Below are 15,459 nucleotides of genomic sequence, written 5' to 3' on the forward strand. Positions count from 1 at the left end.
TGAACCTAGACTGGCAAATAATATGCTGAGTAATCTTTAAACTTCTCCCAGGAGGTATCTGATACGCAATCAAACAGTTGTGTTTTATGCTACAGTCTACAGTTGTGAATTCTTCAAGAAAATGAGGTACCGAAAGAGACAGTAATAGTCCCATTTTAGTGATGCTACTACTAAGGCAATTATTATCATACAGAATAACAACAGTCACTGACATAACGGAGTGAATTTGGTAGCTCCTGCTGCAGGAATGGCATCATAGAAATGATTCTCCGGAAATTTCATCCATGTGTTAAAAAATTGCAAGAGTCTTCTCTTTGATTCTTCTTCAATCATTTATTGTCCGACAACAATTATACAACAGCTGGTATACCAAATTAGTGCCTTTTCTTCTGACTAGAAGAAGTCTTAATGTGTCTGACAAGACTTCCTTTCTGTGTTTCTTACACCAGATGAAGAGTTTCAAATAACACAGCAGTTCCCAACCTTTTTGGCACTAGGGACCAACTTCGTGAAAGACAATTTTTCCATGGACAGCAACGGGGCTGAGGAGAGAGGGATGGTTTCGGGATTGAAACTGTTCCACTTCAGATCATCAGGTATTGAATTCTCATAAGAAGTGCACAACCTAGATTCCTCGCATGTGCAATTCAGAGTAGGGTTCCTGCTCCTATGAGAAGTCTATTACTGCCGCTGATCTATCTGACAGGAGGTGGAGCTCAGGCGGGTAGTTGCTCACCAGCCACTCACCTGCTGTGTGGCCTGGTTCCCAACAGGCCACAGACTGGTACTGGTCCCAGGGGTTGGGGACCCCTGAAATAACACATCGCCTATGACAATACCCTCTCATTATGCTAGTTGCTCTGGGCAAGTTGAATTCCTGTTTCAATTTTTCTCAGAGATAAATTCATGAGAAATAGCTTGCTAGAGAGAGGAGTTAAGAAATTAAGCCATATATTATATTCTTCAGAGTATTCCTTAATGATAAGAAGAGACAAAGTCAAATTTTGTGAGATACTAAAAAACCCCATAAAACTAACACTTCAAAGCCTTGAATTTTGAGATAATTAGGGCAGCAAAGAAACACTTTATGTATCTACAAAGCGGAAATTAAATGGGGCAGTTGAGGGGATCAAAACAAAAATGGAAGAAGCTGAAGTTCAAACTTGGAGTGTGGATTTTATCTAGACTCCCAACTACATTGTTGTAAGAACAAAAAAGAGATCAGAGATAGGTTCTCATGTAGTTTAAAATATACCAAGAAGCAGTAATAGTTGGTAACTGCTACTTGTGGTTCTCTTTCATTGTTTTGCTTAAAGCAAAAAAAGTCAAGTGACATAGTAGAGCTTCACAATAGATTTATTTCCCCTCTTCTAGTCACTACACCAGCGAGACAGCTCATGACATTCTTCTGATAACTACAATGGGTTAATGCTTCTCTGAACTCTAGAGGCCAAGTGAGTTAGCTCCCAGAAGACATGAATATCATCAACCAAATAAACCCTTACACAGCACCACATATAATCCTGATGTAGCTATACGTCTGTGCCTTACTTAGGAGGATGCATCTGCCCTCATCCCTCCTGCAAAGACTGCACTTGGGATATTGTACACCACAATATCCTTCTACTGTATCAGCAAGATGGAGCAGATCCTGTAACTGGAGCCTGAGCTGATACCTGTGGTAACTCAGGAACATATAACATCTACTCTCTTTGTAATTTGGGCAGTGCTATCTTGGAGGCTGCTTGATAAGTTAGGTGATAATGAAATTAAGTCCTTTAAATGCATTGTCAGTTTGTTGTGAAGTTGAGTTTATTTGCAAGGGAAGTAGTTCTGCCTGTGCAATTGCCAGCAAGTTAAATCAAGACAGAAATCTACCCCTTAAAGGAGCTGCTTTTATTAAGAAGAGGGTGTCACTGGCTGTGATGGATACAGACACTGTATTTCCAAAGAGGAGCAAAGAGCACAGAGCCCTTAACATAGCTGATGCTTGTGAAATATTTTTCTTTTATTTTAGCCACAATATTAACTACATGCTTTTGCTTTTTAAATTTTTTTCTAATTTGATTCTCTTGTTTTAAAAATGTATTTTCCAAGAGTAGCCATGAATTGATCATTACAGTTTGACAGTGGGCTCATTTTTCACTTTGTCCTACTTTTGTGACTGTTTAAATTTTTCTATTAATAAAATATTTTAAAAATATGTCTTCTAACCAGGTTTTTCAGTAGCTTTTTAAAAGTAGCTTTTCTTTTTCTGCTGCAATTTCAAATTTGAAACTAAGTTTTATTAATTATGCAATCTCTAAGTGGTTGTACAATTTTCATTTTCTTTCCATTTGCCTATTTACTTGTCAACACTTATCACTGCTTTTGTCCTTTAGTTTATTCAGTCTTTAATATATTTAAGGAAGAAGAACTCATTTAATGAATGCATGATACTGACCTTGATATTTAAGATCATGTTGAGCAAATTTTAGTTCTTACTTTCAAAGAATCTATGTTTTAAAGACAGATATGTGCCACACATCTGATATTGATAACATTTTAGTAAAGGTTGTCTTGTGAGGATTAATTCCAGCAGATCTGGAATTAGTCATAGCTCATTTGCTTCAGTCTCTATATGACACTGACTGTTAGCCAGTTAAGAGTAGTGCTCTGTAACCATGAGTCTGATGATCTGTGTTTATCCCTTGGCAGAGAAAAACCAAAGAAAATAGAATTTCATGAGATCTTTAATATCTCATGAAGATATTAAGTAGATTAGAGAGTTTGAGAAGAATGCGTATTGTAACAAGATTTTTAAATTTGTTAAACCCTTTTCAGAGGGCAGCTGTCTGAAAAGAGGTTTCAATTCAAGAGGGAACAGGAACAGAAATTTGGTGGCAAAAGAGAAGAGGAGAAATGAGGCTAGAGTTTGAAGAAGAAAATGGTTGACAGGAAATTTATTTAGGGTTGGTGAGGAAATAAAATACCTGGAGGCTAAGGACAAAGATTGGAGTAGGGGGCAAGTCAAAATGCAAGAGATGAGAAGAATTGTTGGGTGATGCCCTGGACGAGGGGATGAGGATGAAATTAAGAGAGTGCTGTTTCTGGCTGGGCACAGTGGCTCACGTCTGTAATCTCAGCACTTTGGAAGACCAAGGCACATGGATTGCTTGAGGTCAGGAGTTCAAGACCAGCCTGTCCAATATGGTGAAACCCAGTCTCTATTAAAAATATAAAAATTAATCGGGTGTGGTGGAGGGCACCTGTAATCTTAGCAACTTGGGAGGTTGAGGCAGGAGAATTGCTTGAACTCTGCTTGTGCCATTGCACAGAGAGAGAGTGCTGTTTCTTTTGTGAAAGAGAAAGAAGGAAATATTAATTGTATAAAAATAAAGCAGAACATATATTTCACAAGCCCATGTTTGGAATCTTAGGATAGTCATTTTACCATTTAAAAATGAATAGCACATAGTATGTAGGTGCATTGTTTCAAAGCAAAATATGTGAGAGGGGTACAGGTTGTCCTGGAGCAAAAATCTTCTACCAATCTTAACCTGTCTATATTTACACCTTCAGAGCAATAAGCATTTTCTTATGGATTCAGGCTTTTCTTTGGCCATCTGGCTTTGCTCTCCTGTTTTCTACCGTGGCTTTTAAGGCCCTCAATACCATCTGTCTCCATGTATAAATGTTCTGCGGCACACTACTGGGACGAAGAATGGCATATTTTTAACAAAGCATTCCATTAAAGTTGACAGGCCTCCAAACTGACCCAGTCTGTGTTATAATATTTTCTTTAACTTCTTCCCCAAATTAACTGAATCTTCTAAAATAATCTTGACTATTACATTTATTAATTTTCCATTTAAAAATTTGTCCCCTAATATTTTACACATAGAATTTTAGTTAGCTTTACATACAGTATACCCTCTAAAATGGAGTAATAGGAACTAGATTACCTTCCTTCTGGAAACATTAACAAATGAGCAAATTATAAGGAACTACAAATTTCAAGTCACTGAAGAAAAGGGAATGAAGGATAGTGGTCTATGAGAGATGAGAAAAATGAGATGATTCCTATGATTGCTCTAGTTTTTTGCCTTAAGAGAGTTTCCAGGCCATGATGCAAGGAGGAGGAACCCAGGCAAAGATTGACTGACTCCCTGAGTTAAGGATACATTGCTGAGCGCCAGGGAAATCAAAGGGGCTATAATTTACAAGACAAAGTACCAGAAAGGAGAGATCTGCACAGAGAGAATTCTGAAGAGCTGCAGATCATCTTCCTGAAGTAGTCAGGTGATTACTGATCAACATACATGTGTTACGAGACAAGCTGAGTCTGAGGAAAGAACTGCCCCAAAGTATGAAGGTAACAGTGCCCAATGCTCACTCGCATGTCAGTTACCACCAGCCAGCATGGAAAACCTCATGATTCATGAAACCCTGGGTAGATTACACAGTGGGTCCTTGGTACTTAGGAATAATTAACCCCAAACTGAGCTCCAGTCTTGCCTAGCAAATTCTAAAAGCAAGATATGAAAGGATCAAACTGTTTCTAATAATTTATAATTTGTGTCTCAGAAAAAAGCTCAAGAATATGTACAGGAATACAAAAATATCCAGAACCTAACAAGGTAAAATTCACAATGTCTGCTTTCCAATAAAAAGTACCAGTCATGTAAAGAAATAAGAAAATAAAAGCCACAATGAGGAGATAATCAATAAAAACTAACCTGGATCTGATACAGATATTAGAATTAGCAGATAAGAACATTAAAAGTACTTATTAATTGTATTCTGTTTGTTCAGAAAGTTAAGTTGAGACGTGGAAGATATAACCAGACCTATCTTGAACTTCTAGAGATGAAAACTACAATGCAAGAAGTATAAAATACTTTGGATAAGATTGCAAATTAAACATTTCAGAATAAAAAAGTAATGAACTTCAAGCCAGAGCACTGGAAACTATCCAAAATCAAAAACAGAGAGGAAAGAGAGTTTGAAATAAACAAAACTTAAAAGAGCATGAATGATCTGGGCAAAAACTTCAGGTGGCCTAATGTACATGTAATTGATGTCCCCAAAGGATAGGACAAAAGTGAGGACAAAAATATTTAGAGAAATGATGTCCAAATTTTTCTAAATGTAATGAAAATTAAAAAATTTAACTTAATAAAAATTTTCTAAATTTAATTCTGTTGTCTCACATATCTGAGGCTTTGCCCACAGATCCAAGAAGCCAACAAACCCCAAGTTCAGGAGAGATAAAGAATACTCAACCAAGGCCCATTATAACCAGATTGCTCAAAACAAGTGATAAAGATCTTAATAAGATCCTGAGAAAAAATGATATCACATACAGTGGAATAAATATAAGATGGCAGCAGATTTCTAATCAGAAACAATGCAAATAAGAAGACAATGAAGCAGCATCTTTAAAGTATTGAGAAAAATAAAAGATTGAACAAGAGTTTATAACCAGTGAAATGTCTGGTTTTCAGCAGTTTGACCTAGACAAGGTTTACTTTGTATTTATCTTTCTGAGGATTTGCTGAGCTTCTTATAAATATATATTTATGCTTTTCTCCAAATTTGGGGAATTTATGGCCATTATTCTGTTTTCTTCATTATAGTGTTTTTCTTCATTTTCTCCTTCTTCTGGGATTTCAATCATACTATGTTACACCATTTTCTATTGTCTCACAGATCTCTGAGGCTTTGTGCATTTTTCCCCGGTTTCTCTTTATCTCTCTCTCACTCCTTAATTGTATTGATCTATATTAAAGTTTAGTGATTTTTTTCTTTTTCTGTCTCTAATCTAGTGTCTAGCCCACTCATGCATATTTATTTCATGTATTTGTAATTTTCAGTTCTGCCATTTTCATTTGGTTGTTTTTTATAGTTTCCTTTTTTCCTTTTTTTTTTTTTTTTTTTTGAGACAAGGTCTTGCTCCCTTGCCCAGGCTGGAGTGTAATAGCATGATCTCGCCTCACTGCAACGTTTGCTTTTCAGGTTGAAGGATCACTTCACCTCAGTGTCCTGAGTAGCTGGGACTATAGGCATGTGCCAGCACCCCCAGCTACTTTTTGTAATTTTAGTAGAGACCGGGTGGTTGCGCTATGTTGTCCAGGCTGGTCTTGAAGTCTTAGGCTCAAGTGATCCACTCACCTCGCCCTTCCAAAATGCTGAGATTATAGGCATTAGCCATGGCACCTGGCCATAGGTTCCATTTTAAAATGGACATTCTCCATTTGTGCATTCATTATTACTATCTTTTAAGTCTTTGACCATATTTATTCTACATAAATTTTTATCTGAAAATGTAATAACTGGGTCATCTCAAGTTTCATTTATATTGACTATTCTTTTGTTTTCCAGGGTAAGTATTATACTTTGTGAACTTTTCACATGTCTAGTAATTTTTACTGCCTAAGGACATAATGATTACTACATTGCCTAGAGTCTGGGCCTTTTGTTGTTGCTGTTTTGTCTTTTCTATTTTTTTCTTTCTTTTTATTTTGAGTATTGCTTTTTGTTCTGGCAAACAGTAAATTTACTAGTGGATTACTCTCCTTTTTGTGATGGCCATTTTTAAGCTCAGTTCAGGCAACTCTAAAGCAGTCTCTACACTAGTAATAGACTTGGCATAATCTAAGGCATGCCTTTTCTGTATCCTATGTATCCTAATACTGGGAGACTTCCAGGATCTTCACTCAGCTCTCAGCTCCCCAGAATACTTCAGAGCCTCACTCTAACAGCTTAATAATCAGCCAAAGACTGAAGGAGAATCCCATGCAGATTTCTGGAGTGTCTTCTCTGTGCAGTTCTCTTTTTCTAGCATCCTGCTCTGAAACATTTTGCCATTCTGCCACTCAGCAACACCAAACTCTTATTTTTCTTTCCTCTGGAATTTTTTTTTCTGACTTGTACTCCAATTCTCCAGGCCATACTCTAGAAGTGCTTTTAGATAGAAAGCTGCGTTGATCTCGAGGCTTGCCTCATGTTTCTTTTCTCTCAGGGATCACAGTCCTGTACCATCTTTTGTTAAAAAATAGGTAAGTGTCAACTCATATATTTTAAAATTTCTAGTGTTGTTTATCATCGCTGTGTTGCTCTGGTATAAGCTAATCCATCATGACTGAAGACAGAAATCCTACTTGATTTGACTTCTGCATTTAGGACTGTAATCTATTGCATTTTTTTAATGTTGTGAGGTAAACAACAACTTTCATTTTTTTCTTATTAATAGCCAATTAGCTCAGCATAATTTATTTAAAAGACGATCCTTCCGCATTGAACTGCCATAGAGCCTTTGCATGCTACCATTAAAAACACTGACACTAAATACTTTAAAATTTAATATCAGTTAAATATAACCTATTGACTTTTACTGTTCTGAGAGAAGATACATTTTTTTGTACATAATGATAGAAGCCGTATTAGGTGATGACACCAATCATAGAACCAAAACTTAAGAACTTTCCGTTATCTAAGGTTACAATGCAAAGCAATAGCAATATTGGCCTGTGACACCAATCATAGAACCAAAACTTAAGAACTTTCCGTTATCTAAGATTACAATGCAAAGCAATAGCAATATTGGCCTATGAGTGCTTTTAGAATTAACCATTTTATTTTTCCTTTTTTGTCACAGCTGCTAATTATGAGAATGTAAAATCTTTCATTAGAAATAAATCTAGTTCTTTCTGTAATACTTAGCCCTTTTTGAATGAACAAATTAAAAATTATAATACTATTACTAGTAACAAGAACAACAACAAAAAGATTAATTGATCTTATTGTCTCTTATTACTGTGGTGACTGATCTTTACAGATGGCCTCTCAATGAACCAGGCCTCTTGATGTTCGCCCCTCTTTCCTTATTGTGTATAGTATATACTATATACATAATAGTATATATTTCCTCATAGTATATGGGCTTGCCATGTGTAACCAATATGCAGTGAAAGTGACACTACAGAGTTGTGAGGCTGGATTATAAGAGGATTTGCATCCTCCACATTTTATTGGAACACGTGCTTTGGGGAAAGCCACCCACCACATAAGAAACCCTCTACTCTTAAGACTGTCATATTGTAAGAATTCTCACAGTGCCATATGAAGAGGTTGCATGAAAAGTGGGTGAGAGGAAGAGAGGAAAGAGAAAGAGAGAAGGGAAGGGAGGGGCAATGAGGAGAGAAAAGAATACTGGGCTTGGATATTCCTCAGATGTTCCAGGTATATCAGCTGGGGTGGCAGATATATGAGTGAAGGAGCCATGTTGAACATCTAGCCTAAGTGAGCCTTCAGCCCCAGCGACCAAATGACTGCAGTCACATAAGAAATCCAGCAAGAACTGCCTATCTAAGCCCATTCAACTCATGGAACCATGAAATATAATAATAAACTGTTCTTTTAAGCCACTCAGTTTATGGGTAATTTGTTGAGCAGCCATAGATAACCAGACAATTACAGTAATGACTGCTGCAATTGAAATAAGCTGTTTATGTCTAAATGATTGTTGCTTTCGATGAGCTTTTGTCTACTCCAAAATGACAGACTCTACAAATTACTTTTACTATTAAAGAGTTGTTATTATTTTAAAATTTTGAAACAACATTTAATTGTGCTCAGTGCTTATCAGGATGCACTCACATAATTTGAGGGTTGAAATGACCTGCTGTTTTAGCTAAAGTTATTGAATAATTTACCATGACTTTATTGTAGAACTTAAAGACTTGCTTTTATTGGGCAAGAGTAAAACAAATTCCATGGTTTGACTTGAAGAATTGGATGATTGCTCCTTTTAATGTTTTTATTTCTATTTATGTACAGATTTTTAAAATCAATAATTTGTTGTTATCTGTGCTTGATTATACCAAAAAAGAACAATGAAAGTGTTAACTTCTAATTGTACCTATAAAGACTATTGATTTAGGGATACGGTTGCTATTAATATTTTAAGGATCTATTCCAACTGGGCACTCACTTGTTTATCCAATGCCTTGTTGATAGAACTATTTTTTTCTGTTCAAATGGAGCCCAATTCTATTGATTTTTGTGTGGAAGGTTTGTCTGCCTGCTGAGGATGTTTTCAGGAACCTCTCAGTACTTATGTCTTCTGTGTTGAAGTTTTGATTCAGTATGTTCTTACCAGTGTTCCCTATTCTTTCTGCCTTACTCTTTAATGTTATCAGATAAGAGCCACTTAAATATTTTTTGTTACCTGTATGCCTGATATGTTCTAAACAGCTGAGCAGAACTATGTCTTTCATTCTAGTAAAGTAGCTTTGTTGTATAATATTGTTATGGTTTTAAAAATGTATCAGTTATTAACTCAAAAAAGGAAAATGTGATAAAAATACGGATTTTTCAAGTAATATTCCTAGTACCTATATGTATACAAATAGTATATAACAATATGTGAAACAAAATAAAATTTTGACTTATGTTGTTTATCATTTCTCCCTTCTACTTTTAAATTATGACAGACACTAGTTTAGTAAGCAAACTAGAGTATAGTCCAGCTAATAGATGCACACTGTTACTGTCAGTTGGGTAGGCTGTTATTTAAGTAGTATAAACTCCAAGGCTGGATTTCAATTGCGGTCATATATAATCAGAAACCTGAAGATACTTTATTTACTTAGAGATCTAAAATGCCACTCAGTAGCTGAGCAAGTGATCACTCATCCAATGAATAAGTTTTCTAAAAATTTTAAAGAGCAAAAATAAAGCAATTGACAACACTGATCTATTTTGTGTTGGAAAACACACAACTTCCTTCATTCAAAATAGTAAATAGAAAGTCATGCAGGCTGTGGTTCAGATGAGATGAAAAGCAATCTCTGAGAGACTATTTACAGTTACTTTTTAAAACACAATGGTATTGTTGTGGATCAAATACTAAACTTGGGTGTCAAATAACCTGTGGTTTATTACTGGTTTCTCCATTCATGCTTGCATTTATATAGAATTATTCACCCAGAAAGTCTTCTGAATTATTAACCTGGAATCCTCTTCATTACGTCTACTTGAGATAGATGGGATTGATTATTCTCCGCATTGTATAGGTGAGGAAAGTTACTCATAGGTGAGTAACTTTCCTCATAGGCAGGGAAGGAGAGTTACTTTCCCTAGGCACACAACAATACTACAGCCAGAAATCACTAAGTCTTCTGATTCAAATACTGAACATGAAGAAATTCAGACTTAATGTTAAAGCAATATTTAATAAATACTTAGAAATCAATCAGTGAATAGCCCCAGTGAGTAGAGCAATCTGTGTACTTACTATTCTTACCTCTCTACCTTCGGTTGCTAGCTAGAGTCCCCAAAGCATATCTTTTGTAGTTTACTTATTGATTCCAGGGAGTAGACTATTAGAGATGGTCCAGAGTCTCCATGTTCAAGTCATGCTTGTGTACATCTTCTTGCAGTCTTTTGGTGCCCTCCTATTTCCTATTATCCACCATGGGGTTTTATTTTTCTCTTTTTTTTTAATTTTTATTTTTTGTGGGTGCATAGCAGGTGTATATATTTATGGGGTACATGAGATATTTTAATGCAGTCAGGCAATGTATAATAGTCACATCATGGTAAATGGGGTATCCATCACCTCAAGCATTTATCCTTTCTTTGTGTTACAAACAATCCAGTTCTACTCTTTTAATTTTCTTACATGCAAGATTAAATTATTATTGACTATAGTCATCATGTTGTGCTATCAAATACTAGATCTTATTCAATGTTTTGAATGATTTTTGTACACATTAACCATTTTAACTTTTCCCCTACTGTCACCCCCCTCAACTATCCTTGCCAACCTCTGGTAACCATCATTCTACTCTCTATCTCCATGAGTTTTAATTTTTAGCATGTACAAATAAATGAGAACATGCAAAGTTTGTCTTTCTATGCCTGGCTTATTTCACCTAACATGACGACCACCAGTTCCATCCATGTTGCAAATGACAAGATCTCATTAAAAATCTCTTTATTTTTATGGCTGAATAGTACTCCATTGTGTATATGTACCACATTGTCTTTATCTATCATATTTCTGTTGATGGACACTTATATTGTTTCCAAATCTCAACTATTGTAAATAGTTCTGTAATACACATAGGGGTACAGATGTTTCTTTCATGTAGTGATTTTCTTTCTTTTGGTGTGGGATTGCTGGATCATATGATAGCTCTATTTTTAGTTTTTTGAGGAAGCTCCATACTGTTCTCCACAGTGGTTTTGCTACTTTACATTCCCACCAACAGGGGATTCTCTTTTCTCCACATCCTCTCCGGCATTTTTTATTGCCTGTCTTTTGGATAAAAGCCAGTTTAACTGGGTTGAGATGATATCTCATTGTAGTTTTGATTGGCATTGCTCTGTTGATCAATGATTTGAGTGTCTTTTCATATACTTGTTTGCCATTTGTATGTTTTCTTTTGAGGAATGTCTATTCTGATCTTTTGCCCATTTTAAAGTCAGATTATTAGATTTTTTCCTATAGAGTTAGTTGTCCGAGTTCCTTATATATTCTCGTTGTTAATCCCTTATCAGATAGATAGTTTATATATATTTTATTCCATTCTTTGGGTTGTCTCTTAACTTTGTTGATTATTTCCTTTTGTGCAGAAGCGTTTTTAGTTGATGTGATCCCATGTGTCCATTTTGTTTTGGTTGCCTGTGCTTGTGGGATATTACTCAGGAAATCTTTGTGCACTCCAACTTCTTGGAGAGTTTCCCAAAACGTTTTCTTGTAGTAGTTTTGTAGTTTGAGGTCTTAGACTTAAATCTTTAATTCATCTTGATCTGATTTTTGTGTATGGCAAAAGACAGCGTTCTAGTTTCATTCTTCTGCATATGGATATTCAATTTTCCCAACACCATATATTGAAGAGACTGTCATGGTGTCTTATTTCCCAGCACTTCTGGGATTAAGAAGATGTAGGGAAGCATCATTTCCAGTTTGCTCCATACATTCAGAACCTCGAGGCCAAAATTATTATCCTTCTTTTGTGGTCAACAATAAGATTTTTCAGTGGTTTTATCTTTTTTTGATTACTCAGATTCCCAGTAAAGTAGACATTCCTAGGTGCAATGCTTTTATGCTGCTGCCAATAGGTAATGGGAGCCAGGAGGCGATTTCATCCTCAGGCACTCAGTGGAATGTATACCTTGTAGTTGGCTGATACTAATCAATGAAGCTTTAGTTTCAATGTGACACAGTTGTTTCAGAATTCACCTTGGGTTTAATGTTCCTGGAGCTTTATTCAAATATCTGAAATTTTATCTAGGCGTATTGAAAAAAAAGTTTGTCAACTAGACTTTTTTAGACAACTGAATAGGAAAAATGCCTAGTTCTATGTATTTGCTTAATTTGATTGCCTTGTTTTAAGAGAGAAACATCTTTTTGGCTTTAAAAAAGGGCAAAATGAACCCAAAGTATATAACCAACTACAATAACCTTAATGTAGGCAGCAGTGTCTCTGGTCAAGGAAAACTCTAGCTGATGTGGAAGTTGCATTTTGGATCTTTGCATGGGTCATTGTGAGTAAGCAAGGTGAAAAAGTACATAATAGACAATTAAAATCTTGATTTGCAGTACTTTCCAGTAATGACTGACAATTCCTTGGTCTGCAATATTTAAAATAGTTAAGATTTATTTAAATAATTTTATGAAGAATTTACATTCACTGTGATAGTTAAACTATCTCAAGTTATTATTTGTAATTTTCGTATATTTTGGTGTAGACTTCTAATCTTAGTGAGGAGGGACCCATTAAATGGCTTTAAGATTTGTGCCTTGATTTCTAAACTGTTAGTAGTTATATGACTCAATAGCCCATAGATCAGACTTTCAATATCTGAATTATTTACTTGAAATGATTGGTTAGACTTGCTCGTGGATTTTTCTCTCATTAGCATGCAGTTCTAGTGTCCTTGAAGAGAATAATGATAATAATAATAATAACAAAAGGAGAACAAAAAAGGGAGGACACATTTCTTGAAATGGCTTCTTGGCTTTCTATCATAGACTTTTTCTTAGCTTAGTTTCTAAAGGTGGATTGACTAGCAATAGAAGAATATCATCATGTGTGTATTTATGATGTGAAATTTCTAAGTGGAGTATCCTAGCTATGCTTTGGGAGGAATAAGAACTGAGGGTGAGTTCTAATACCCTTCTTCTGAAACATGTTTGATGACTCATTTATAAAGCTTTGGGGATGGGCAAGGGGGTTGAGTAGTGACTGATTTCTTGTCTGTTGCCATGTCATGGTGGCCAGAGTGGCAGAAATGTATGCTGTAGAGCCACAGCGCAGAGGACTTCTAAGTTCTTTCTTAAAACACCTCTTTTTTCTTATCATTCTCCTTCTTTCATACCTATCATAATCACCCTTAAGTGCTTGTTGAATAAAATTCTGTAACCTGGCATTGATACAATGTGATATTGTCAAATGAGAGTTTATCACTTTGAAATCCTCTTTGTGGTCATATAATGGTTTGATCACTTATAGCTTAGCAATCCAGGATAATTGCTTACCCCTCTGCATCTCATTTTTCTCATCATTAAAATGGAAACTATAATATTAAGTAAGATTGTCATGAAGATTAGATGAGATAATATGTGCCAAGTACATGTCATACTGCCTGACATATAATAGGTCTTTAATAAATCGTAGCTACTTTGGGGCATTGTTATTGCTATTACTATTAGTATTGTAACAGGGATGTTGAATAAGGAAAATTCATGGGATTTAATCAGAAAATATAGATGCTTTCCATTGTCCCCTTGGAATATACTTACTGGGGGAACTGCTGCAGCCTCTTTTTGAAACGTAGAGAGTAACATGAATTTTCTGGTCATTATTAGTAATTACAAAGTGTTATGTTCACTCCAAGTCACATAACACAATATTAATTTAAAACTATAGATCATGAAGTAATCACATTGTTAAACATTTTCTTCTCCTTCCAGCTGGAATGTGCTGCAGATGAGAAATCTGGTTTATGAAGGGGGCAAGTAGAAGGATGTTCTCCTTAGAAATTTCACATAATAAATGCACACATAATACTCTTCTAGACTGGGCATGGTGGCTCATGCCTGTAATTCCAGCACTTTGGGAGGCTGAGGCGGGTGGATCACCTGAGGTCAGGAGTTCGAGACCAGCCTGGCTAACATGGTAAAACCCTGTTTCTACTAAAAATACAAAAAATTAGCCGGATGTGGTGGTGCGCCCCTGTAATCCCAGCTATTTGCGATGCTGAGGCAAGAGAATCGCCTGAACCTAGGAGGCGGAGGTTGCGGTGAGCCGAGATCGTGCCACTGCACTCCAGCTTGGGCAATCAATCCACTTTTAGAACTAAGCTAGGAAAGAATCTACAACAGAAACCCAAGAACCATTTCTTCTCCTTCTCCTCCTCTATCTTTCTAATCGAGGTTTTCCCTATTGGTTGAAGGTGGGAAAAAAACAGGAAAGGTCTTATATGCTGGTACTGCCGGAAAGTGACTTTCTATATCCCACTGAAAAGAGGTCAACCTGGTGCCTTATCTTGTGTGCTTTGTAAAAGTCTCTCACTGAGAATATTTGAACTTACTTCATATGACAAGGGCAATATATTTTCCTCCAGCTGCTTCTCTCTAAATTGCTCTTGTTCCCCCATGTCCCCCACCCCGTTTTCTCAGGAAGTCTTCTAGGGAAGAATTTAAAGTGGCTTTAGGCTAGCTCTTTCTCTTGTGTGGCATTCTTTTGCCCTGAAAAATGTTGGGATTCCAGGCAGATGTCAATGAACGTGCTACTTCCCTTTCTGTGCTTCTCAAGCGGCCAGGGAGCCCATCGCTGCTTCTGAGAATTTCCAAACAGGAATCCAATGCCGGCCACCTTGTGTCCTGCTCCTGGAAATACATAAGACCCTCTCTGAGTGCTCCTGCTGAAGCTCTTCTCACTAGGCTTGTAGTGGAGCAGCCTGTACCCCACCAGTCACTGGCTTCCTCCAAAGACAACCTTCTCACAGATTTTCTCCTCATCTGCTTTCTCTGCACGCTGCTATATCCTCTTTGGGGCTGAGGGGTCTTCAAAACCACCAAACAAGTTTTTTGGTCATTTCTTTGAAAATTTGCATTTTTGTGGGATATCTTGTGTTAGGTTTCTTTTCTATTGTATTTTGCTGCCCAGTGAAAACATTCAATGTTGTGTCATCTTTGAGACCTATCTTTTAGAACTCTTCCAAAGTCTGCTGTGGTCAGTTTACTGTCTTCCTCTTAGTTCTACATTGAGATTTTCTCCTCCATGTCTTGGCTTTGGCGGATCCCTCTCTCCTAATTTTCTAAACACTTTCTCTCTCTCTATCTTCCTTGCCCCCAAAGTATTATGTTTCTCTGTCCAACCCATAAGTTTTTGGGTAACTTAGTTTAGAAAATGAGTTCACATGAGAGTATTAAAAGTTCCTAGGTAACCTTTACTTTAACTG

Source organism: Rhinopithecus roxellana, chromosome 9, assembly GCF_007565055.1.
Source record: "Rhinopithecus roxellana isolate Shanxi Qingling chromosome 9, ASM756505v1, whole genome shotgun sequence".
NCBI classification, from domain to species: domain Eukaryota; kingdom Metazoa; phylum Chordata; class Mammalia; order Primates; family Cercopithecidae; genus Rhinopithecus; species Rhinopithecus roxellana.